The sequence below is a fragment of the Ascaphus truei genome, chromosome 17, assembly GCF_040206685.1.
Source record: "Ascaphus truei isolate aAscTru1 chromosome 17, aAscTru1.hap1, whole genome shotgun sequence".
Taxonomy (NCBI): domain Eukaryota; kingdom Metazoa; phylum Chordata; class Amphibia; order Anura; family Ascaphidae; genus Ascaphus; species Ascaphus truei.
In genome coordinates, this window is record NC_134499.1 from 38,119,243 (window position 1) to 38,142,372 (window position 23,130).

The window sequence follows — 23,130 nt, forward strand, 5'->3', positions numbered from 1 at the left end:
TTATTTTGTAACTTCATAAAAAAAAAAAAAACGGAATTCCAACTTGTGTTCAAAACCGTTTAGTGGTAGAAGAGGTGCCGTGTTGGCATAGGAAACTCGCACTCCCTTAAATGGAACAGAAGGTGCCTTTCCAGTGCTGAAAGGTATCTCCTGGAATAGCACCACATCGTAAATACGGCACTATGGCCATATTTCCTAAGCCGTGCTTTGCCAGAAGACACCTTCCAGAAGACACCTCACCTTTGGCATGTAGTTTGTTCTTTTATATGTTATTTTACTATTTATATTTGAGGCCTAAAATGATAAGCTAATTATCTATAAAGAATACATTTTAGAGAAGCTGCATTTTGTTACATAACGTTGAAAAAAAAATGTAATCCACTACAAAATCCTTGGTGATCCAGGGAGGCTGATTGAGACTTATCTCTGGCCAGGCCAGGGAGGCTGATTGAGACCTATCTCTGGCCAGGCCAGGGAGGCTGATTGAGACCTATCTCTGGCCAGGCCAGGGAGGCTGATTGAGACCTATCCCTGGCCAGGCCAGGGAGGCTGATTGAGGCCTACCTCTGGCCAGGCCAGGGAGGCTGATTGAGACTTATCTCTGGCCAGGCCAGGCAGGCGGATTGAGGCTTATCTCTGGCCAGGCCAGGGAGGCTGATTGAGGCCTATCTCTGGCCAGGCCAGGGAGGCTGATTGAGACCTATCTCTGGCCAGGCCAGGGAGGCTGATTGAGACTTATCTCTGGCCAGGCCAGGGAGGCTGATTGAGGCCTATCTCTGGCCAGGCCAGGGAGGCTGATTGAGGCCTATCTCTGGCCAGGCCAGGGAGGCTGATTGAGGCCTATCTCTGACCAGGCCAGGGAGGCTGATTGAGACCTATCTCTGGCCAGGCCAGGGAGGCTGATTGAGACTTATCTCTGGCCAGGCCAGGGAGGCTGATTGAGGCCTATCTCTGGCCAGGCCAGGGAGGCTGATTGAGGCCTATCTCTGGCCAGGCCAGGGAGGCTGATAGAGGCCTATCTCTGGCCAGGCCAGGGAGGCTGATTGAGACCTATCTCTGGCCAGGCCAGGGAGGCTGATAGAGGCCTATCTCTGGCCAGGCCAGGGAGGCTGATTGAGACCTATCTCTGGCCAGGCCAGGGAGGCTGATAGAGACCTATCTCTGGCCAGGCCAGGGAGGCTGATTGAGACTTATCTCTGGCCAGGCCAGGGAGGCTGATTGAGACTTATCTCTGGCCAGGCCAGGGAGGCTGATTGAGACCTATCTCAGGCCAGGCCAGGGAGGCTGATTGAGACCTATCTCAGGCCAGGCCAGGGAGGCTGATAGTTCGCAGCGACAAATGGATATTGACAAAATGCATGTTTTTTTTATTTCTTAAAAGAGCGATCTATGCAATATCCTACATGTGTTTTTTTTTAAATAAATTTGTTTTGTAGTATTAGATAATTCTTACTACATTTTTTACAATTTTCAACTCTTAATGCCATTTTTAATGAGTTTTAATATACTGAACATACTTTGATTGCTATAGTAGGATGTTACACACTTCCCCAGCAGTGCAAGACGATTGAAACACTTTCCTGTTATAATTTGTTGCCAATGTTCTCATCAGTTTGAGCTGCAAACTGTAACAACATATAAGTACCGCTTACATTGACTCTTTAAAGCATAGAACAGTGGTTTACAACCTTTTTGGGGGGTTAAAGAACCCGATAATTATATTGTAAAATTCTGCGGAACCCCAAACCTCTCTAATAGCGCGTCTAAGATCAGATGCATTGAAAGGAACCCAAAACCTCTCTAATACCGCGTCTAAGATCAGATGCATTGAAAGGAACCCCAACCCTCTCTAATAGCATGTCTGAGATCCGATGCCTTGTAGGGAACCCCAACCCTCTCTAATAGCATGTCTGAGATCAGATGCATTGTAAGGAACCCCAACCCTCTCTAATAGCATGTCTGAGTTCCAATGCATTGTAGGGAACCCCAAACCTCTCTAATAGCGCGTCTGAGATCAGAAGCATTGTAAGGAACCCCGACCCTCTCTAATAGCATGTCTGATTTCCAATGCATTGTAAGGATCCCCAACCCTCTCTAATAGCGCGTCTGAGATCAGATACATTGTAAGGAACCCCAACCCTCTCTAATAGCGTGTCTGAGATCAGATGCATTGTAAGGAACCCCGACCCTCTCTAATAACGCGTCTGAGATCAGATGTATTGTAGGGAACCCCAACCCTCTCTAATAGCACGTCTGAGATCAGATGCATTGTAAGGAACCCCAACCCTCTCTAATAGCGCGTCTGAGATCCAATGCATTGTAGGGAACCCCAAGCCTCTCTAATAGCGCGTCTGAGATCCGATGCATTGTAGGGAACCCCAACCCTCTCTAATAGTGTGTCTGTGATCTGATACATTGTAAATTCTTCTGTATTTGGAGCAATTTTCAAATGATCTGCAAAGTGTAGGGAACCCTTTAGGAATACCTGCGGAACACAATGGATCCTAGGAAACATGGTTTTAAAACACTGGTATATAATATAGTTAACTTCTTCATCTGAGCGAAGATTTTAAACCACAATTGAAAAGTGCTTTACTTGTGAGCTGATTTACAAGCTTGTTGTACCTCCAAAAAGACGACTTTTAAAAGATGTATTTTATATATAAAAAATAAAAAATAGGTGTGAGTAGTAGGAACGTTTTGTTTAGCTATAAACAGATGAGGATAATATAAGATAGGTAGGAATGTGTATATATGTACATGTATTTTTTCTTCGGACCAAGCTTACAGTAAGCTTCCTTTTTAATGGACTCCAGTAATACGTCTAATGACTGATATTCACACCTTAACATCGGTTCATTCATGAAAGCCGTTTTAGGATTGTTAATACTTCAAAGACGTTTTACCAACTATTCTCCGATGACGTTATTCATGTGTTTATTGGGAGAGGAAAGCAAGGAAAAGAGCGAGCAGTCGGATTGCAAGAGATGGAAGGAAGGAAGGAAGAAAGAAAGATGGAGGGGAAAAGAAGGAAAGGAAGGATTAAAAGAAGGAAGGAACGACGAAAAAGAAGTCAGAAGACTGGTAATTAATAGAGTTTAGTAAATACGGGCTTGAAAACAGACATTTATTACAGTATGTTCAGAGTCATTGACTTACAGCCAGTTGGATGGCGATACATCAACCATATAGCAATTCCCATGAAGTTTGCTTATTGTCTATACGTGGAGTACTTTGTATTTAGCATTTGCAAAACTTTGCTGATGTTATATTGCATATAAACTGGAATGTTCTAATCTGAAAGCTTTATTTTGGAAGTACAATTCTTCATTCATTTAGAGAAAGGAAAACACTCAAAAGCCCATATATACCAAACAGGCTCCGCATTACTTAACTATGTGGCCTATTTACATAAGGAGGCTATAAGGTGTGGTAAGGATTAGCACCATTTAGTGAACCTGCACAAAGTATTTATTCATGTTTTTATTCATGCTTTTTCTTTGTTAAGATTCTCTCTAGAAACCAAATCATCTGCATTTAATTGTGAGGCCGTAAAAGAGAATTCCCTTTTGTAAGGAAAAACCGAAGTTGCTTTTGACGCTCCCACCCTGCATCCTCCACTGAACCCATTGCATTACAATATGTTACAGGCTAGGGAAAGGGTTAACATAATCATTCATTGGGATTTAGTACTTTGGATAATACATTGGAACCAGAATGTGCCTTTGTGCTCAAACTTTTGCAGTCAGTAAAATAAATTCAACAACAGTTGTTTTCTTCTCTCTTTTTTTTACACCTATATGCAGCTTTAGCTAAATATAGATAACATCTTCACCAGATACATGTAGAAATATTATAACTTAATTAGATAAAACCATCTATTCTGAGCACAGCCCTAATATAAAAGGCGTATCATGTAGCATAGCATGCTAAAACCCTTTTAATCCGTCGCAGATTAACACAGACAGGCTATAAAAAACATGCCTGGGATTCTGTGTGATCATCCTTCAGTTCTGTCATTATGGTTAGGTCAGTATCTCACCATAAAAGGATGGCTGCTAGTTGCGGAGTGCTTTGTTCCACATGCTGACTGGAATGTTTCATAATTATAGCCAGCAAGCGAAAACACCTTGCAGCACAAATACAGTCTCCACTCATATTTCTCTCTCCAGCATCTGCAGTGCGTGCCATTCCTTGGCTGGTTACAAAAAAACATGCAGATCATTTAACAGGTAGAAAGATGAACAATGTCAAGGTGCCAGGTGTGTCTGCTGTGAGGCTGACCTATGTTGGCCGAATTCCCTTGACTATCCGAGGACTGGATCAGGGCCTGTTGCCCAAGTCTTATAATGAAAAAACAAGAGTATTAGAATACCTCCAGTTACATTGTATGCATGGTGCTCCGCACAACTTTAGCACACTTAGGTTCTTGGAGTTTCAAGAAACTGATTCCGAGAGGTGCTTCTCACAATGGGGGCGGAGTAACTTTCATGGGTTACTGTTTGTAATCCGAAATATACAGGAGGATATGCTTTAAAGGATTCTGATGCACAACGCTGGGTGTTGTCTAATTACTTTCAGCACTTGGGAAGTGTATCAAAATTGTTTTAGAAACACCCTAAAGTGTGTTATTAAATGTCTTATAATTGCAAAAAATAGATGTTTGCATTAAAATGATCAAATTTAAAAACTTTTAACTGGATTCACTAAACTTCAAGTATAGCCACGTAGTGCCATGTGACTAATTGTATTCTTCAGTTGCTTTCTACCAATTACCATTTACCATGGTAGTAGTTTGGGAAGTTTTAACATTTTGCAAAATATTCTACTCTGTGTTGCTTTTTAAATTCAGATTATTTTAGCAAGATTGTGATACATACTGAAAATCCATGTTATAGGTGTTTAGAGAACAATACATTTAAAAAAAAAAGATTTCTCACTAATTTCTTATCAATCAACTCGAATCTTAGGTGTAGAGGTTAATGCCGCCCTCAGCTCATGCATTTAATCAGTGCAAAAAAAAACAAAACTCCAGCAACTTCAATTAAAAATACAAATGGGGATTATCCCTTTAGAATATTGTGCCACAACGTCTTGTATAACAACTTAATAAATTGCTTATTGAAAGGAATGAGAGTAGATCAATGCAAGGTACATTCATACCTTTGAGCTAAAGAGACACAATATGAAATGTACTCTTTTCATGCCTTCTTAATAACAAAAGCAGCCGTTTGTACTAGTACTGTACACCCCCAAAGAATCTATAAACTTTCATGCCGCCATACAGAGTTTTTTTCTTTCTCTGTGATAATTAGTTAGGTGAAACATCTTGTAAAAGGCTGTGTGAACCATATGTAAAACCTCTTGAGTAATTTTAACATATGCTGAAATCCTGCCGATCCTGTACTGTAGATCCCACAGAAATACCATTTGAATAACATTTGAATGATTATTTTCTCCCGTACATCAGTGTACAAACCTTTTTGTGTTGTCGAATCCATTACCACTGCTCACCTGCTACCAGCATCCGACTAGCACATAGTCCATAACAATTATTTCTGCCCATTCTTATCGCGCAGGCCGTGTTTTGTCTGGGTGAGACTGGGGTGTTCAGATGTTTGGAATTGTTCTTTTCTGAATGCATCAAGATTAGGACAGAATAGTTTGAATTGTTTGTAAGATAGGAGTAACACTAGAAAGGATGGATCTCTTGCATACCTAACAATACATTATCATTTCACAGGGCTGAATATATAATGCTAAATACAGGTAAGCCTAGTTGTAAACAAATACATCGAAATGTCATTGTAATATGGTATTTTAACTCAGATGTTCCCATATTACAACTAATACATGGGGCAAAATTTAAGTACAAACACCATGAGAAACTGACATTATCAGGCTTAAGGTGAAAATGCTCCTTTATCATCAATATTTAACATTAAAGGGGTCGTTCTAAACGCTTCAAAGTGGTAATTTGGGTTGTTTTTGTCCAAAGACCCCCATTTGTAGTAAATGGGGAATTGTAGTCAAAGACGGCCTAAGCAGCTTCTTCAGATCATATAGAGTATAATTGCCCCCAAATTGTCCTCAAATATAGAGGGCATGTAAAATAAAACGAGAGCAATCGTGTGCTATTGATGCAGAATGTGCTGAGCGTAACTTCGTTGAAATGCAGATTTTTTAATTCATTGGAACATGCGCTTCTTTCACCAGCTCCAAAAATAAATGGCAAAATGTTCATAATCCCAGTGAGATGCAACATTACGGGTAACCATGTGGCTAATTGAATTCCTAACATGTGGCAAAATAACCTCATTTCATGCCTTTGAAGAATAAAAAAAAGACTGACTTCAAAGTTAATTTTTTAACACGTCTTGGCTCTATTCTGTTGTCTGTAATAGTTCTGTTTTTCCGATGAAAGGTTAACGTAAGACGTTATCTTCAGTCTTCTGCATAATTGTGAACAGCACACATATTTTAACCTTTAACCCATTATAAAGCATTTCAATATCAAGCAGGAATGTGTAAAGAGTTTCCATTCTGCCAGGGAGGGATTCTCGTCTTCATTTTGTTTCTTACAGCCATTACATATTTGAGACTATTCACTAAAGTAGGGGTGCGCAAACTGGGGGCGCAGCAGTTATAGAGGTCCCGCACTCTCCCCCCAGGCATTTAAATTAAATGCCGGGGGATCGCACGAGGTCTCTATAACACGCCCCCTAGCCACGCGCATCACCGCTTGCGCTATAGCAACTTAACCAGGGATCAGTACACCTGTACAATTACACCAGGGATCAGTACACCTGTACAATTACACCAGGGATCAGTACACTGTACAATTACACCAGGGATCAGTACACCTGTACAATTACACCAGGGATCAGTACACCTGTACAATTACACCAGGGATCAGTACACCTGTACAATTACACCAGGGATTAGTATACCTGTACAATTACACCAGGGATCAGTACACCTGTACAATTACCCCAGGGATCAGTACACCTGTACAATTACACCAGGGATCAGTACACCTGTACAATTACACCAGGGATCAGTACACCTGTACAATTACACCAGGGATCAGTACACCTGTACAATTACACCAGGGATCAGTACACCTGTACAATTACACCAGGGATCAGTACACCTGTACAATTACACCAGGGATCAGTACACCTGTACAATTACACCAGGGATCAGTACACCTGTACAATTACACCAGGGATCAGTACACCTGTACAATTACACCAGGGATCAGTACACCTGTGCAATTACACCAGGGATCAGTACACCTGTACAATTACACCAGGGCTCAGTACACCTGTACAATTACACCAGGGATCAGTACTCCTGTACAATTACACCAGGGATCAGTACACCTGTACAATTACACCAGGGATCAGTACACCTGTACAATTACCCCAGGGATCAGTACACCTGTACAATTACCCCAGGGATCAGTACACCTGTACAATTACACCAGGGATCAGTACACCTGTACAATTACACCAGGGATCAGTACACCTGTACAATTACACCAGGGATCAGTACACCTGTACAATTACACCAGGGATCAGTACACCTGTACAATTACCCCAGGGATCAGTACACCTGTACAATTACCCCAGGGATCAGTACACCTGTACAATTACCCCAGGGATCAGTACACATGTACAATTACCCCAGGGATCAGTACACCTGTACAATTACACCAGGGATCAGTACACCTGTACAATTACACCAGGGATCAGTACACCTGTACAATTACACCAGGGATCAGTACACTTGTACAATTATACCAGGGATCAGTACAGCTGTACAAATACCCCAGGGATCAGTACACCTGTACAATTACACCAGGGATCCATATACCGAACAATGGTCCCCCACGCAGGGAGCCACTTTCCCCACACCTGAGCCCTGCCTTGCTCGACAATGTCCCAAGCCACTCACCTTTTCTCGCCCAGGATCTCCTTTGTGTTGAGGCTTTGTGTTGTGTTCTCCGCACAAAGTACTGCACATTTAAAACATCAAACATACAATTGATCCCTTACTCCTGAAGTGTTTGAACCAGGCTACCGAGTATCATATCAGCCCAATGTGGGCACAGTATACAGATATGGGACTGAAAATACATAAATATATCATATTATTGACAGGTAAGGATAATGGCAGCTTACCCTTTATTTAAGAGCAGCCATATCTCCCCCTAACGTCACAACAAGTAAATGCAAGTGATGTAAACCTGCGATTTTGTATGCATAGCTGAAAATGAATGAATACGGCAAAAATGCCAGATATCTATTGTGTCAAATTGCATGCAGTTTTCTCTAGGTTTTGCTTTGACAATATGGGGGTTTAATGAATAGTACCCTAATAGACCTAAACGTACATTGGCTCATGTGATTCTTTCACATTTTTAAAGCTGATGAATGTGTTTTGATACATCCCATAAATATTTTATATCACAAGAAATGTCAAAATGTTTGCTCTCCATAATTACTTTGGATCGGTGTTACCGGGGTGTTTGCCCAGACAAATGACTATTCTTCTGCACATTGCGTATTATACTGTCCAGGTATTAGCAGAGACATGCGTGGCTTATATCCAGGAGGGGTACACTTCAGCTTTAAATAGTGAAACTGGAATGATGGCACAGGGGGTACCTTTTCTGCTTCCTATAGTATAAGTCTGTATAAATACTTCAGATGACTCCCTCCTGAGACCCCACAGGAGGTTTCTGATTGGTACCCCTTCTGTTAGGGACTGTGTTTTTAGGTTTAAACATTACCCATTTGTTTTTTAATTTTACCATCATCTGCTATAGAGAGCATTTGTGTGTACAATCACTGTTCCTAATACAAAGTTGTGCACAGCTGTAAATTCACTTGTCGATCATTGTCTGCTGCTTTAAATATGTTCCTTGCGTGTAAAACAAGATTTACTGTTTGCTGATCTGACATTAAATTACGTCTGTCTCATAGGAGTCATATGAAAGGATCTATAAATCAAGCGAACGTTGATCGACAACAAATTATTTTTTTAATTCATGCGTCCAAATCAAATGTCAGAAAAGTGTTAACCTACCTGTCAGGTTCACCTGTTTATCCAAACCCCTTGAGATGATTATGATTTAAGATTATGATGTGCTATTACAGTTTATGCAGAGTTCTGTTTCCTGCCTTGTAGCCCTTGTCCTTTTCAGTATTGTCCAGGAAGAACTAGTCTCTTTCCAGAGATAGTTGCATCACAGGAGACAGTGCTGGACATGTACAGGCCCATATCTACTAAACAGTCTGCTGACACAAGACTCTATCTGGTACTGGAAGTGAGTGGGCGGTACGGTCTTTTATGGCAGAAGACTGATTAATAAATGGCCCGTCGTTTCTTCAGACTTCTTAGGATTGGTGTTTTGTTTCTTTTTCTCATTACAAGGTTGGTTTCCCCTGTATGGGAGGCAAAGGTATATTCCATGAGATCTACATAGGAACCTGTGACCATCAATTATAGCCAACCCAGGAGAATTACATTTTTAAAGCTTGTATAAGATACCCCCCTGTAGGTGAGAACAGTCCATCAGAGAGAAGAGTTGCATATCTGCCCTTCAAATGGAAGCTCGTTCATGTATGTATGTATATCTTTAATTATATAGGGCCATCCATCTACATAGCACTTTACAGCAGTAACACTCGTGTAATAGGAATAAGCACTTAACACATAAAAATAACATTAGGAAAAGGAATCCTTCCCCTGAAGAACTTACAATCTAAGTGGTAAGTGGGGAGGACGTACAGAGACAGTAGGAGGGTATTTTGGTAAGTGCGTCTGCAAGGGGCGAAGGTCAGTGCATAGTACCAGCCATGGAGCTACCCAAACGTATGCATCGTCAATAAGGGAGCTGTTTTAAGATGGGTCTTAGGGTGGAGAGAGAGGGGCTAGTCGGATATTGAGGGGAACGCCAACTCCCTTGCAATTCAGTTTTATTTTTTACATTCTGCATTTTTTTATGTTGTTGCAAAATTCTGCTTGAAGTTTCTGGAAAATGTTGCCATTCATTGTTAGAAATGATGCCTACAAATATTTCAATAGAAACCTATCATAAAGGAAGCTTTCTCATATGGGACACAGAAGCTTGTCCTGAAAAGAGACGTCGGAGAACTGCAGCCCACAGCTTCAAGGGTTTTCCCTGGCGGTTCCATAGCAGTCATGGTATTTCTGCAAGAATTGAATTCCATGACTACTGTCACTGTTCACAAGGTTGTAATAGTTTTATTCCCTGTAAACGGGGAGATACAGAATTATGCTGGGACTGTATGCTATGTGTGCTAAACAGGGAAATGATATAAGCTTTTGGTATACTATCTGTCTTGAATTGGCATTTACTAATTAGTATATTTGTTGGTGAGAACCAGTTTGGTCACTTTTCTGAAATAAGTGTGTGGTCTCAATTAGTCACATTCCCAGTGAACCGTGCTGGGTATCATAATAAGCCCACCCCTTACACTTCTCACTAATTGGCACCTTAGTATTCATTATCTACAGGTTAAATCTTGCATGTGAATGAAAAATAAACCAAACTTTATAGCTACAGAAAAGCTGTGGCATATTGTTAGCACATTGTGAGGGATGTACAGTATAATACTCAGATCCATGTACACTTGGTTACATAAAATTACTCTTTTTATGGGATTATTGTTTGGGAGCATCTGCTTCAAATGATAAAACATTCTCTCAAAATTATGTTTAATAACATAATGGCACAACTGTTGAGTACGTATCTTTTGTAGAAAGAAATAGAAGCAAATATTTTTTGGCATGTTCTGCATGATAAATGTTGCAGGAGACAAGAGCATTGCGAGACAATTCATACAACTTATTCTATCAGTATAGAAACAATTGCCAGGCATCCTCATAGTATTTTGTTAAGATGAATCACATATACATGCTTTATTTTATATGACACATATACATATATATCAAATTCTACAATGTAAGTAGATTCATCAAGCACAGTTATAGTAATTGTTAGTGGGTATAAAAATATATGACTAAGATCTGTAAACATGATGCACTGTTCTGTAACAATGTATCTGGTATTTGTTCCTATTCTCTTAGCCACAATGTTTTGCTTTTCTGTACGCATCCTCCTCCTTATTTTAATTTTTTTTTTTTACTTTAATATTTTTTTTTTTTATCTCCCACCTCATTTTATGCAGGAATCAAAAGTTGCATCCGAGGCCTATATTTTACATGCATAGAAAAGTATGTGCCGCTATTCAAGTTCCCCTGTGCAGCACGTGGAGCGCTGCCCAAGAGCGGCCAAGCACGATCACGGCCCAGAAAACGGAATTTCGCAGAGGGATTAACGCAGCAGGTGTCCCTGCTTATGAATGGAACTCCCGCAGCGTTAATTCTACCACGCTGACACCAATCTGTAAGAGCTGCGCAGAGAGAAGCGGCCCCTCTATCTGTGTCTCACTGCACAGCTCTTATAGCAGAGAGATCAGAGAGAAGCGGTCCCTCTCTCTGTATCTCCCCGCACAGCTCTTACAGCAGAGAGATCAGAGAGAAGCGGTCCCTCTCTCTGTGTCTCCCCAAACAGCTCTTACAGCACAGAGATCAGAGAGAAGCGGTCCCTCTCTGTGTCTCCCCGCACAGCTCTTACAGCAGAGAGATCAGAGAGAAGCGGTCCCTCTCTGTGTCTCCCCGCACAGCTCTTACAGCAGAGAGATCAGAGAGAAGCGGCCCCTCTCTCTGTGTCTCCCCGCACAGCTCTTACAGCAGAGAGATCAGAGAGAAGCGGTCCCTCTCTCTGTGTCTCCCGCACAGCTCTTACAGCAAAGAGATCAGAGAGAAGCAGTCCCTCTCTCTGTGTCTCCTCGCACAGCTCTTACAGCAAAGAGATCAGAGAGAAGCAGTCCCTCTCTCTGTGTCTCCCCGCACAGCTTTTACAGCAAAGAGATCAGAGAGAAGCGGTCCCTCTCTCTGTGTCTCCCCGCACAGCTCTTACAGCACAGAGATCAGAGAGAAGCGGTCCCTCTCTGTGTCTCCCCGCACAGCTCTTACAGCAGAGAGATCAGAGAGAAGCGGTCCCTCTCTGTGTCTCCCCGCACAGCTCTTACAGCAGAGAGATCAGAGAGAAGCGGCCCCTCTCTCTGTGTCTCCCCGCACAGCTCTTACAGCAGAGAGATCAGAGAGAAGCGGTCCCTCTCTCTGTGTCTCCCGCACAGCTCTTACAGCAAAGAGATCAGAGAGAAGCATTCCCTCTCTCTGTGTCTCCTCGCACAGCTCTTACAGCAAAGAGATCAGAGAGAAGCAGTCCCTCTCTCTGTGTCTCCCCGCACAGCTTTTACAGCAAAGAGATCAGAGAGAAGCGGCCCCTCTCTCTGTGTCTCCCCGCACAGCTCTTACAGCACAGAGATCAGAGAGAAGCGGTCCTTCTCTCTGTGTCTCCCGCACAGCTCTTACAGCAGAGAGATCAGAGAGAAGCGGCCCCTCTCTCTGTGTCTCCCCACACAGCTCTTACAGCAGAGAGATCAGAGAGAAGCGGTCCCTCTCTCTGTGTCTCCTCGCACAGCTATTACAGCAAAGAGATCAGAGAGAAGCAATCCCTCTCTCTGTGTCTCCTCGCACAGCTATTACAGCAGAGAGATCAGAGAGAAGCTGTCCCTCTCTCTGTGCCTCCCCGCACAGCTTTTACAGCAAAGATATCAGAGAGAAGCGGTCCCTCTCTCTGTCTCCCCGCACAGCTTTTACAGCAGAGAGATCAGAGAGAAGCGGTCCCTCTCTCTGTGTCTCCCCGCACAGCTCTTACAGCACAGAGATCAGAGAGAAGCGGTCCTTCTCTCTGTGTCTCCCGCACAGCTCTTACAGCAGAGAGATCAGAGAGAAGCGGCCCCTCTCTCTGTGTCTCCCCACACAGCTCTTACAGCAGAGAGATCAGAGAGAAGCTGTCCCTCTCTCTGTGCCTCCCCGCACAGCTTTTACAGCAAAGAGATCAGAGAGAAGCGGTCCCTCTCTCTGTCTCCCCGCACAGCTTTTACAGCAGAGAGATCAGAGAGAAGCGGCCCCTCTCTCTGTGCCTCCCTGCACAGCTCTTACAGCAGAGAGATCAGAGAGAAGCGGTCCCTCTCTCTGTGTCTCCCCGCACAGCTCTTACAGCAGAGAGATCAAAGAGAAGCGGTCCCTCTCTCTGTGTCTCCCCACACAGCTCTTACAACAGAGAGATCAGAGAGAAGCGGTCCCTCTCTCTGTGTCTCCCGCACAGCTCTTACAGCAGAGAGATCAGAGAGAAGCGGTCCCTCTCTCTGTGTCTCCCACACAGCTCTTACAGCAGAGAGATCAGAGAGAAGCGGTCCCTCTCTGTGTCTCCACGCACAGCTCTTACAGCACAGAGATCAGAGAGAAGCCGTCCCTCTCTCTGTGTCTTCCGCACAGCTCTTACAGCAGAGATCAGAGAGAAGCTGTCCCTCTCTCTGTGCCTCCCCGCACAGCTTTTACAGCAGAGAGATCAGAGAGAAGCGGTCCCTCTCTCTGTGTCTCCCCGCACAGCTCTTACAGCAGAGAGATCAGAGAGAAGCGGTCCCTCTCTCTGTGTCTCCCCGCACAGCTCTTACAGCAGAGAGATCAGAGAGAAGCGGTCCCTCTCTCTGTGTCTCCTCGCACAGCTATTACAGCAGAGAGATCAGAGAGAAGCTGTCCCTCTCTCTGTGCCTCCCCACACAGCTATTACAGCAGAGAGATCAGAGAAGCGGTCCCTCTCTCTGTGCCTCCTCGCACAGCTGTTACAGCAGAGAGATCAGAGAGAAGCTGTCCCTCTCTCTGTGCCTCCCCGCACAGCTCTTACAGCAGAGAGATCAGAGAGAAGCGGTCCCTCTCTCTGTGTCTGCCCGCACAGCTCTTACAGCAGAGAGATCAGAGAGAAGCTGTCCCTCTCTCTGTGCCTCCCCGCACAGCTTTTACAGCAGAGATATCAGAAAGAAGCGGTCCCTCTCTCTGTCTCCCCGCACAGCTTTTACAGCAGAGAGATCAGAGAGAAGCGGTCCCTCTCTCTGTGTCTCCCCGCATAGCTCTTACAGCACAGAGATCAGAGAGAAGCGGTCCTTCTCTCTGTGTCTCCCGCACAGCTCTTACAGCAGAGAGATCAGAGAGAAGCGGCCCCTCTCTCTGTGTCTCCCCACACAGCTCTTACAGCAGAGAGATCAGAGAGAAGCTGTCCCTCTCTCTGTGCCTCCCCGCACAGCTTTTACAGCAAAGAGATCAGAGAGAAGCGGTCCCTCTCTCTGTCTCCCCGCACAGCTTTTACAGCAGAGAGATCAGAGAGAAGCGGCCCCTCTCTCTGTGCCTCCCTGCACAGCTCTTACAGCAGAGAGATCAGAGAGAAGCGGTCCCTCTCTCTGTGTCTCCCCGCACAGCTCTTACAGCAGAGAGATCAAAGAGAAGCGGTCCCTCTCTCTGTGTCTCCCCACACAGCTCTTACAACAGAGAGATCAGAGAGAAGCGGTCCCTCTCTCTGTGTCTCCCGCACAGCTCTTACAGCAGAGAGATCAGAGAGAAGCGGTCCCTCTCTCTGTGTCTCCCACACAGCTCTTACAGCAGAGAGATCAGAGAGAAGCGGTCCCTCTCTGTGTCTCCACGCACAGCTCTTACAGCACAGAGATCAGAGAGAAGCCGTCCCTCTCTCTGTGTCTTCCGCACAGCTCTTACAGCAGAGATCAGAGAGAAGCTGTCCCTCTCTCTGTGCCTCCCCGCACAGCTTTTACAGCAGAGAGATCAGAGAGAAGCGGTCCCTCTCTCTGTGTCTCCCCGCACAGCTCTTACAGCAGAGAGATCAGAGAGAAGCGGTCCCTCTCTCTGTGTCTCCCCGCACAGCTCTTACAGCAGAGAGATCAGAGAGAAGCGGTCCCTCTCTCTGTGTCTCCTCGCACAGCTATTACAGCAGAGAGATCAGAGAGAAGCTGTCCCTCTCTCTGTGCCTCCCCACACAGCTATTACAGCAGAGAGATCAGAGAAGCGGTCCCTCTCTCTGTGCCTCCTCGCACAGCTGTTACAGCAGAGAGATCAGAGAGAAGCTGTCCCTCTCTCTGTGCCTCCCCGCACAGCTCTTACAGCAGAGAGATCAGAGAGAAGCGGTCCCTCTCTCTGTGTCTGCCCGCACAGCTCTTACAGCAGAGAGATCAGAGAGAAGCTGTCCCTCTCTCTGTGCCTCCCCGCACAGCTTTTACAGCAGAGATATCAGAAAGAAGCGGTCCCTCTCTCTGTCTCCCCGCACAGCTTTTACAGCAGAGAGATCAGAGAGAAGCGGTCCCTCTCTCTGTGTCTCCCCGCATAGCTCTTACAGCACAGAGATCAGAGAGAAGCGGTCCTTCTCTCTGTGTCTCCCGCACAGCTCTTACAGCAGAGAGATCAGAGAGAAGCGGCCCCTCTCTCTGTGTCTCCCCACACAGCTCTTACAGCAGAGAGATCAGAGAGAAGCTGTCCCTCTCTCTGTGCCTCCCCGCACAGCTTTTACAGCAAAGAGATCAGAGAGAAGCGGTCCCTCTCTCTGTCTCCCCGCACAGCTTTTACAGCAGAGAGATCAGAGAGAAGCGGCCCCTCTCTCTGTGCCTCCCCGCACAGCTCTTACAGCAGAGAGATCAGAGAGAAGCGGTCCCTCTCTCTGTGTCTCCCCGCACAGCTCTTACAGCAGAGAGATCAAAGAGAAGCGGTCCCTCTCTCTGTGTCTCCCCACACAGCTCTTACAACAGAGAGATCAGAGAGAAGCGGTCCCTCTCTCTGTGTCTCCCGCACAGCTCTTACAGCAGAGAGATCAGAGAGAAGCGGTCCCTCTCTCTGTGTCTCCCACACAGCTCTTACAGCAGAGAGATCAGAGAGAAGCGGTCCCTCTCTGTGTCTCCCCGCACAGCTCTTACAGCACAGAGATCAGAGAGAAGCGGACCCTCTCTCTGTGTCTTCCGCACAGCTCTTACAGCAGAGAGATCAGAGAGAAGCTGTCCCTCTCTCTGTGCCTCCCCGCACAGCTTTTACAGCAGAGAGATCAGAGAGAAGCGGTCCCTCTCTCTGTGTCTCCCCGCACAGCTCTTACAGCAGAGAGATCAGAGAGAAGCGGTCCCTCTCTCTGTGTCTCCCCGCACAGCTCTTACAGCAGAGAGATCAGAGAGAAGCGGTCCCTCTCTCTGTGTCTCCTCGCACAGCTATTACAGCAGAGAGATCAGAGAGAAGCTGTCCCTCTCTCTGTGCCTCCCCACACAGCTATTACAGCAGAGAGATCAGAGAAGCGGTCCCTCTCTCTGTGCCTCCTCGCACAGCTGTTACAGCAGAGAGATCAGAGAGAAGCTGTCCCTCTCTCTGTGCCTCCCCGCACAGCTCTTACAGCAGAGAGATCAGAGAGAAGCGGTCCCTCTCTCTGTGTCTGCCCGCACAGCTCTTACAGCAGAGAGATCAGAGAGAAGCTGTCCCTCTCTCTGTGCCTCCCCGCACAGCTTTTACAGCAGAGAGATCAGAGAGAAGCGGTCCCTCTCTCTGTGTCTCCCCGCACAGCTCTTACAGCAGAGAGATCAGAGAGAAGCGGTCCCTCTCTCTGTGTCTCCCCGCACAGCTCTTACAGCAGAGAGATCAGAGAGAAGCGGTCCCTCTCTCTGTGTCTCCTCGCACAGCTATTACAGCGGGGAGATCAGAGAGAAGCTGTCCCTCTCTCTGTGCCTCCCCACACAGCTATTACAGCAGAGAGATCAGAGAGAAGCTGTCCCTCTCTCTGTGCCTCCCCTCACAGCTATTACAGCAGAGAGATCAGAGAGAAGCTGTCCCTCTCTCTGTGCCTCCCCGCACAGCTCTTACAGCAGAGAGATCAGAGAGAAGCGGTCCCTCTCTCTGTGTCTGCCCGCACAGCTCTTACAGCAGAGAGATCAGAGAGAAGCTGTCCCTCTCTCTGTGCCTCCCCGCACAGCTTTTACAGCAGAGAGATCAGAGAGAAGCGGTCCCTCTCTCTGTGTCTCCCCGCACAGCTCTTACAGCAGAGAGATCAGAGAGAAGCGGTCCCTCTCTCTGTGTCTCCCCGCACAGCTCTTACAGCAGAGAGATCAGAGAGAAGCGGTCCCTCTCTCTGTGTCTCCTCGCACAGCTATTACAGCGGGGAGATCAGAGAGAAGCTGTCCCTCTCTCTGTGCCTCCCCACACAGCTATTACAGCAGAGAGATCAGAGAGAAGCTGTCCCTCTCTCTGTGCCTCCCCTCACAGCTATTACAGCAGAGAGATCAGAGAGAAGCGGTCACTCTCTCTGTGCCTCCTCGCACAGCTATTACAGCAGAGAGATCAGAGAGAAGCTGTCCCTCTCTCTGTGCCTCCCCGCACAGCTCTTACAGCAGAGAGATCAGAGAGAAGCTGTCCCTCTCTCTGTGTCTCCCCGCACAGCTCTTACAGCAGAGAGATCAGAGAGAAGCGGTCCCTCTCTCTGTGTCTGCCCACACAGCTCTTACAGCAGAGAGATCAGAGAGAAGCAGTACCTCTCTCTGTGTCTCCCCGCACAGCTCTTACAGCAGAGAGATCAGAGAGAAGCGGTCCCTCTCTCTGTGTCTCCCCGCACAGCTCTTACAGCAGAGAGATCAGAGAGAAGCGGTCCCTCTCTCTGTGTCTCCCCGCACAGCTCTTACAGCAGAGAGATCAGAGAGAAGCGGTCCCTCTCTCTGTGTCGCCCTGTGCATTATTATTTTTAGTACATAGGATTGAAGCAGGGGGTCTCCAGAGCTAAACCGCATTAATTTCAAATCCGGGGACCCCCTTTTAATAAAATAAAAAAATCAGTGCAGTGCTATATGTTTTGCTGCTTTAATCTGCCTATGTGGGATGGTGATTATCAGTGAACAATACGAAATTGTAACGATTTGAAGTTTGCAATGACTGTAGCCAGACTAATGTACCTATTCACATTTGAAACAAATGTTCTTTATTTGTCAAAATTTGCTGTCTTTGTCGTGTTGCTAAATAATTGGGAGCCAACTAAGGTCCTTATTAGATATGCAATGAGGCGGCTTCTCCACGTCAAGGAAGTTTCTGAGTTACATTCATTTCACTGGGTCTGGGAGGCTTCTCTGACACAGAGAAAGGGTTCTTGTTGGTTAGGGTTCACTGAAACAGACAGTGATCACACATTTTCCAAGAGTACACATTGAAAACACATAGCTTGTATGCAATAACCTTTGGGAATCCAGTCCACCAGACAAAACTACACATCTAAATCCCTCTGCTGTCAGAGCGGCCGGCACAGAAAATCAATGAGCTGGTTTGAAGTAAACGTGTTTTTATTAAGGAATGATCTTGTACTATAATACAGGTCCCTTCTCTATTAGTACTGTCACTGTGGTGTCCAGTGAGGGAAGCTTGTTTGATTTGAAACCTTTGTGTTAGCTAACAATAAATTCCTCTTCTGCTGACTGCTACATAAAACTGCAGCAATTTGTTGATTTGCTAATCCTAACATAGGTCAAGGCTAAAAAGATTATCACTATCATCATCATAAAATTGTCTTTCACTACATTATGTTTCTTGGTGACCATTAAAAGCATCAAGTCAATTACACGAGCGTCATCAAACGCTACTACTCGAACACATGGATCGAACTGGTTCTTAAATGTTATCATGATTAACTCTTTGATTGTATGATGAGTCCATTACTTGGGGTTTGGGGTGAGAAGATCTCCATTCAATGCTGTCCAAAGTGCAATCAGTATCCCTGCATAATACAAGTAGAGCTTATTAATATAATTATCTTTTATTTATATGGTGCCAACATACCCAACATATTCCGTAGGGCAGTACAATGTGGGGGTAAGTAGAAGAACAAAATATAAAATTCATACAACTTAAAACATAATGAAATAATAGGTATTGAGGTTCCTGCTCTGAGAAGCTTACAATCTAAAAGTAATGGCAGAGTGATAACACAAGGATAGGTGGCAGTATAATGGCCACTCAGCATTGTATTACTGTACAGTAGTCCAGTCGGAATATTAAAAGTGCATAAATTATCATTTTGGTGGCTTGCGTGGTGAGGAAAGGCATATTTTAGCAATATGTCAAGGCTGAAAGTGTCAGGACTTGGTGAGTATGTTTCGCAGAGCCGACCTTAGGGTGTGCGAGGCCCAAGGCAGCACACTGACAGCCGGGCCCCTCCAGTGGAAGTGGTGGGGGTACTTACCTGGAAGAGTGGCCCTCCTGCAGCGTTGTGGCATCATGATGTCACGGCAACATGTGACGTCATGACAATGACATCGCGACGCTGCAGGAGGGCCACTCTGGAGAAGGTAATACTCCCCTCACCACGCACCCCTTTGGGGTGAGGAGCACGCACTTACCTTGGGGTGAGAGGTGGTCCGCGGGCCCCGCGCTCCCTCCTTAAACTCCCTCCTCCAGTCGGGCAGAAGTTGGATCCTGGCGCAGAGAGGAGGGAGCGCGGGGTCCTCGAAGGTGTGGGGCCCAAGGAAACCATGTTCGGTAGAAAGGAGAGAGAGGAGTCAAGTATGACATCTAGACTAGTGGTATCGAGAGGATAAGTGGAGTTCTTTATTGCCAGTGAGAAGTGAGGCTTAGAATTACTTAGAATTAGTTCTAACTAATTAGTTCTTAGAATAGGTTAGAATTAGTGAGAGAATATGATTAGTTCAGTTTTGAACATGTTACGTTTTTGGTAGTGGTGACACATCTAGAAGGAAACAGCAGGATGACCATTACAAACACGAACCTGGAGAGAAGGTGAACGTTCAGAAGAAGACAGGCATATTTGGGCGTCATCAGCATAGAGGTAGTGAAAGCGGTACAGCTATATTCGTTCACCCATGGGAGTGGTACCTGATGCTAATGGTGATGTTTTTTGTAGTGAAAGAAAGTGAGTGATTACAGTCTATATAAAGCATATCATATTTCTTTGAAATCCTAGTGTGGCTTTATACCAATGAGAAAAATGCATTGAACATTTTCTTTTGGCACTTGATTTTTTTTCTTGTTCACTTCTCTTCTTTTAATAATCAATTATGTTGTGGATTGTAACATATTTTAATGGGACCAAATTCATAGTTTTTTATATGAACTTTGAAGACTTCAGAAACGTGCTTTTCATTTGTGCTGCAAATTTTTCAAACGATACAAATTCACGTTTGGTCGCTAAAATGGAGGTTCATGTTTTCATGGGGACTTCAAATGGTGTGAAGTGGATTATCATATATAAGTAACATTTTTTGTTGTACAGGTGCTAGGACAGACTGACTTGTGCGGAGTCCATCAAGAAAATACTTTTAAGCATATTTGTCTTTCCTTCCCTGTGGTGAGATGTTGGAATCAACTGATCATAAAGCTTGAGGTTGTTCATTTATGGCATGCGGAAATAAATAAACCAGCAAATATACCGCCTGAAAGATGTTTTCATAAAGTATTATATATAAACATGAATGTGTTAACATTACTGAATATGTTTTGCAGATATTTACAGTCCTGCCTTGTAAGACGTGCAGTGATATACAGATGGTTCTATTTTCACTTACTATATACAGTGTGCACACAAATCTACACTTGTAGCTCCTTCAAATAAAACAGATTACAGTAAAAGTGGATTATACGCTGATGTTTTGTTTGTTATATATACCCAGAAATTGGGCCTCTTGTAGATCCAAATAATACTTTTTGTATGTTAATGTTTAATCTATAAGAACATTGGTAAGCCCAATTACAAATATGCTTTTTAAATGCTATTTATTTTGCTCTTTGAAAAGAAAATGATGATAAAGACCAGAAGGGGGTAAACCTATTTAAATTAAAATGCATTTATTCATATACCTGTTAAAATGTTTTCTTGTTGACAGCTACATACGGACTTCATCCGGAACAACTGGGTACTGTAGGGTTCTAGTAGACTAATTCTGAAAAGCTCTAGATTAATTTCCATGTTCTGACAAACACGGAAGTTCTTTATACAAATGTATTCAGACATTTACCTAAAAAAGATGTTTCATATTTCCTTTAATAGCTTTCTGCAACGTTGTTTAGCATTGAGTTAAGATTTTTTTTTCTCAAAGCTTGACCATACAAATTCTTCTTAGATGTTGCTTGTTTAATCCCTTTATCATTGAAGGGGATAAAGAATAGAACTTCAAACAGCCTTGTTAAATACTACAAGTGGACTGAGAGCTGTGGATAAACATGAATCCATGTGGCATTTTGTCAGGGCTGTGTGGAGAAACTGGACTTGTTTCTTTTGGGGACACAGGCCTCAAGTCATCAAGCACCATTAAATCACCTTTAATATCGCACCCGTGGAAAAAAAATAAAAGACTGAGTGTTATTACAATTGGCTAATAATTGTACCATAGGGTTCTATAATATCAATTATTCCAGAACCCTATGGTAGAAATGACATTAACCCCTTTGATGCTGGTAGCTACCAAGGTATATCATAGGTATCAAAGGGGTTAATATTACTAAAACTACACTGGCAAGCGAGGGGTTAACCCCTATCACTCCCACCAGGGTGTCTAACTAGCCTCACTGGGGCAACTACTCCCAACATTTATCCCCCCTACCTCCCCCACAATAGACCTAACTAATTTTTTTTGCTGCTTCCGATATTTTTATTGGACGCTGTGAACAATGCGAGATTTGTTTCCAGTACAACGTGGATGACTTGCACCATAGAAATAACCCCATCCCTCATATCCCCTCAGGGGTAAAAGTGTAAGAACGAGAGCATGACAATGTGCTGTAGGGTAATGCAATGTGTAAGGCTGTATGCACGTCTTAAGAGAGGGAATGAGTAGGCGAGTGAATGACTCGCAGTGCGACATCTTACATTGATCCATTAACGAGATGCTTTATGACTTGCAAGATTTCAACAGATCAGGGCAAAGAGTGGTCCTCGCCATTTTCTTTTTAGACCCCCTCCCCCACATAAAAACCCCAAACTCTCAAGACATTCATGTGGGTTAAATAAAAGATATGGCAATACATTATTTAAGAATAATGTGGTCGCTAGAGCTCTTTCCATGTACAGTATGTATACGTGTGTGTGTGTGTGTGTGTGTGTGTGTGTGTGTGTGTGTGTGTGTGTGTGTGTGTGTGTGTGTGTGTGTGTGTGTGTGTGTATAAAATAAGATGAAACAAGGGATCTTAGTCACATGTTATCAATTTTGCTCCTGGCAGTTAACAAGAAACATAAAAAGTCAGTTTGTAATTAGTATGCAGTACAATAAAAGATAGCAGGAAAAGGAAGTGCCTTAGGGGTTTCAAACTATTGAAATTCTCTTTGGCTTCTGCTTATTTTCCCCCTTTGTCTAATAGCTGTTACTCTTGAATGTTTACAGCCTGTAAATGGTTGGAAATGCCTTATGCCTTTAAGGTGAGATATTTGTTATATACGTATGTACATGGCAGCATGTTGTAAATATATGGTATAAATGCATATAGTATATGGTATAAATGCATAACGTCTTAGGGTCACGTTAGCAGTGACCCTAACTTACCCTACGCTTACATTTAAAGGCGCAGTTCCACGCGTGGCAGTGATATTTGTTAAACCGGTTAAATTCTAGATGACTGATTCCTTTAAAAAAAAAAAACACGGACAAATGTTTCTTAATTATTTATAAACCATTAGAACCTGAGATTTCGGGATATTTTCATTTCCCGTACCTGTGAAGTATCTTTTTACTATTATTGTCCCCTTTAGTGATCGATCCCAGAGAAGAGGAGAAAGTATCCATAAATCTATTTGCATTACCACTATTACAGCAATGTCAAACATAGTATCATGTTTGACATTGTTGTGGCAGAACTTGGCAGGTAGGTATTTTAGTCTTTGACTGTAGAGCAGGAGTCGCCAACTCCAGTCCTCAAGAGCCACCTGCAGGTCAGGTTTTAAGGACATCCCTGCTTCAGCACAAGTGGCTCAGTCGTTGAGAACTGGAGTTGGCCACCCCTGCTGTAGATAAATCAAACTTTCATCATACATACAATATATGTAACAATACTGTAGGTTCAATGTATTGACTGACATTTATGAAAGCCTTCCTTCTTGGGGATGGCTTCATTTGAACTTTCCATTTGCTGAGGCACCTTGGCGGTACCTTACAGATATTTAGAACA

General features: G+C 44.3%; 1 protein-coding gene across 19 annotated transcripts in view; it reads left to right on the plus strand.

Annotated features, from left to right (window-relative positions):
- ERC2 (ELKS/RAB6-interacting/CAST family member 2) overlaps positions 1-23,130 on the plus strand; it is a 608,533-nt gene that overhangs the window by 532,171 nt on the left and 53,232 nt on the right. The window lies entirely within an intron of this gene.